The following is a 4638-nucleotide window of genomic DNA, read 5'->3' as shown; positions in this document are numbered from 1 at the left end:
GCCTTTTCCTCAAAAAGTACAAAATTGTTGTGTCCCAATATCTTGTAGCAGGGATTCAGATAAGATCCCCAGCAGTGGCTGACTAGTGAGGAGATATTCTCAGATAAATTTTTCTTTCTTTAACATTCTGGTTGTGCCAGAGAAGTATAAAACATTTTGGAACTGAGGATTGGTGAGTTTGTTGATTCCTTCATAGGAACAATGGTGAGTTTGTTGATTTCTTCATAGGAAATGCCTATATTAATAGTCCCATAAATCACAGGTAGAAAAAATTGTTATTTTTTAATATTATTTTAACTGTTAATATATCTACATTTACATTGTTTAATAGAATATAGATTTTATATACTTATAAAATTAATTATTTTTATTAATGTAAGTGATATAAAATTAAATTTACATTTCAAATTAGTTATGTAAAATAAATTTATAATTTAAATTAGTAGTTAATACTTATATTTATATTACATAAATAATATAGATTTAATAATATATTTTTTATATTATTTTAACTTTTAAAAAAAGTTAAATACCACCACTTTGCTACCATGTGGCAGAACTTGGGGCCTTACTCGATATTGACCTCTTGGAAAGAAATCAGCAATCCTTCCTAAGAGGTGCTGATAGGCCACACACAATCAGTTCTGATTTTTTTTCAGAAATCTTCAGTCCTGATTCCAGTATGTTCACTGGAAACAACTTTTAAAAGGCTGACTTTCAATCAACTATAGGCTGTGCAAAAGTCTACTGAAAAAAAATCTATTGGAAACAAAAGAGATATTGAATGCAACATAGTAAATGCAAATGTAACAAGATCATGATTTCATGAAATGGTATGAGTTTAGTCTTCACTTAAAACTAATTTTTCATTATCTGCCCTTTCATGTTTTGAAAAGTTGGCAAGTTCAGCACTGTGGTCCGTGAATATGGAAAAGCACATGAGTTTTTCACATTTACCTTCTGCATCAGAGTGCATCACTTCATTCACCATCTCTGAGACCTTTTCTTGAAGGCAGGTTGCACTTTGATCTTGGTTCTTCTCATACAGTATATAATTCTCATATAGTATAGTTCTCATATAATTGGTGTTCAATACAAAACTTTCTTTGACCGCATCTTAGGATTTCTCCCACAGCCCCACTTCTTTTCTAGCTGGGGAAGTCTACAGTGAGAATGCTATAGAATGGTATGTACTGGTGTGTTATTAAAGCACTAATTCTAGTAATGTTCAAGGTAGGAAATGTCAAACTTATTTTCAGACGTGTGTCTTCTCTAATTTCTCACTTTTACACCCTAATGGGGTATTAAATTGCCTAATCCCAAAACGTCAGATACCAAGATGTAGCGTAACACATTCAAAACTGAACTGCACTGTTGTCCGTAATGAGCCATGCAAATATATATTTATATGCATATATGTTCATATATAATATGCACATAAATATATCTAAACATGTATATAAACAGAATAGTGTTCTATCATACTGTGTTTGGGGATGAGTATTGTATGGTCATGCAATATAAAAGAACAATTGATAGGAATATCTGCCACTGCTATTTTAAAGGCACTTAGAATTATCCTATGTGAGCACCAGAGGGAATTAATTTAATGTCTATGCAGAAAGTGGTAAAATAGGAGGAAATTTAATTTTAAAATCTATAAGCAAAATTCTCAGACCAAAGCTTATTTAAGAGGACCTAGTTCTGTCTGCTTTTATATCTTCTTTTATGTCCTGGTATTAAGTTTGTATTATGTAAAGGAGCCAAAATATGGATACAAATCTGTCTTTGTAGCTAGTATTACTGCACTTGTATTAAAGGTTTTTACTGTTTTGATTTTGGTTTAGAGTGGGGAACTGTATATAATTGTCTATTACTTGTTTGGTTAACATTTAGAATATAAACACAATGCACTAACTTACCTCATAGGCTGCTGAAACTAGATACAGTTCAAACTACTTCAGCTTCCAGACCACTTCAGTATTACTTTAGCATTATTGTCTGAATCTTCCTCAGCTATGATTTGTGATACTTGAGAATGTTATTCTGATTGACCACAATTCCCTCAAACATTGCATGTGACTTTTTCTCACCAAAAAAAAAAAAAGGACAACATAGTGGACTGTTTTGTTTTTCAGTCTACATTCCTTTTTATTTATTGATTTGATTTCTGCAGCACCAATTTTCTTGTAGTGTATAAGGATATACCAGTGTCTCTCTAAATCCCTTGCGCACCTTTTATTTACTCAGTTTAGTGCTTATAGTGCTAATAGTTTAGAGAAGCTGCCAGAAGCCAGCCAGAGCAGCAGCATGCCTCTAGCTATATCTTGAATGTTTGTGTATTATTTAGCAAGTGCATTTATTTGGTTTATTTGATTCACTTATACTGCGTGGTTTCTCCATGCTGTCTTCATTGTGGACCAAGAAAAAGACCTACAGTGACCCACAGCTTTAAGCATCTGTCAGCATCTAGCCTGGTGAAAGCTTTCAAAGTTTCAGTGCAGACTTCAGTTCATCAGAATCTCCCATTCTTGATGTTACTATTTACATATTTATAGATATAGATACGTATTGTAGAATATTTACCTATTCTTCCACAAAAAACAAAGGCACTCTGGGGACCAGTGTTATAAAACCCCACTTATGTTTTTCTTCATCGTTTCCAGCCCTTCCATCTCTCAGGCCTCATTCTCTTTGAGGGTCAAGACAAGAGGAACTATGCAGCATGCCTGGAATGTTTCTAAATCCAGGGACTAACAGACCAAAGAAGGAATCAGATCCCAGAGCTTAGGGCCTCACTTGAGGAGTACTCTTTTATTTCTGAACTCCCAAGTAGTTTGGGAAGTGTCAGGTTTGGGCCACATCTATCTAACACATATCTAGTGATAACATACAAGAAATATAAAGAATAAACATAAACATACAGAAGGAAATAAGGGATATTTATTTTTCTCAGTACTGCTTAGCATTTCAAATTCTGAAGGCCAGAAGATTTTACTGATAGAACCACATCTTCACAGACAATGTATATATAATTGTTTTCTGCTTATTAAATACAGCTCTCATTGCTTAGATATTGAAAGAGGAGAATTCTAAATGAAACAGGAGTAAGAATATGAAGGGCCCATATGGAAAAACCATGATTTTTCTATGATTTGACTGAGATTTTTTCTTCCTAGAATACACGATGCAGTGATAAGGGCCAAGTGCTTGCCCTGTACTTTGGTCCAACATTGAAGATCTGTGCATAGACTGTGGAAGACACAGTCTACGTGGACTTGACTGAAATATCTAATTTCTTATACCTTGCAGCCTTTCCTAAGAGTCATAATCAGAATCTGGAATTTCCATTTTTTTCAGAAACTTTTTCTGAAACAAACAACTACATAATTTCAAGGCAGTTACACTGTGCCTAAAGCAGGAATTGAGACGAGTATATTTTTGGACAGTTTTTATTTAGATTAATTTTAAGGAAGCACATGAAATTTTATTTTTTATGTTTTTTAGATTTATATTCCTTCATATGAAAGACCCCATATAACTACTAACAGAGAATCAAAGTATTTTTATTGTAAAATCCTTGGTGCAAACAAAAAGATATCCTTTCCTATGTCAGATTGCTACCAGATTTTTACCAACAAAATATCTGTACACTTGGAAGTCATCTATTTGTGACTGTTAGTATAAAATAAAGTGGGATAAGCGTTATAGAATTAGTCTGTTTGCAGACACTCATATCGTGTAAATTTCTCTTTATAGTTTCTGCTTCCAAAGTGAATTAAAGGAAGCAAAGCTCAGTTTTGTGTTGGATGCTAAGAAATTTGAAACCACCATGGCTCTTCAGTCCTCTGATAAATGTTCAAATAAACTTATTTTTTATGACAAGCTAGCATTCTAACCCATTTTGCTGCTATGTTGACAAGTGCTGTGCCAAGTGAGGGGCAGGACCTATGTGCTGGCATTTCCCCATGCATACACCACTGCTTCTCTTTCTTTGAGTCAGAGAGGTTTTGCCAACACGCTTTTCCACATGCCAAGGCATGGAGAGCAGGTGTGGGGGGGAAGAATTTGTGGTGTTGGTAGCAGCTGGCTGTTAAATTTGTTTGGCAGTAGTGTCAAATGACATTATTAGCAACCTAGTCATGGAATTAATCTGTCATACAACAGAAGCACATCAGGTCCTCTGTATCCAGGTCCTTCAGGGGATGAGATAGGATATGAGTCTCTTAAATTGCAAGAATAATAAGGAGAAATTTTACTGTAAAGCAAGATTTTCAGATGGTGGCCTATGAGACATCTCTAGACTTTAGGGCACATCAGCAAAATCTGACTTCAATGGTTTCCTATCCTTAAAGCAGGTTGTAATGTCACCCAGTGATTTGTGTGACCCAGACTGAAAAGCTTCTAGAGGCTCCCATTTGAATTGGCTCTGCTAGGCATTGTAGTATCTACCACCTGCATTCTCATCTTGTCTGAGCAGATGGGTGATGCTGCCAATGATGTTGAGGAGGTCAGAGAAGGCTGCTGAAGTGGAAGTTCACAACACTCCTGTGCAGAATTATAGGCTGAAGTAAGAGTCACTTGTATTTTGGCTTTTGTCTGTATGGATTCCTCTCTCCAGCTGCTGGTTCTGTATCC

This window comes from Cyanistes caeruleus, chromosome Z (genome assembly GCF_971803275.1).
Source record: "Cyanistes caeruleus chromosome Z, bCyaCae1.hap1.1, whole genome shotgun sequence".
Classification (NCBI taxonomy): Eukaryota; Metazoa; Chordata; class Aves; order Passeriformes; family Paridae; genus Cyanistes; species Cyanistes caeruleus.
Note: the sequence above shows the minus strand (reverse complement) of the source record.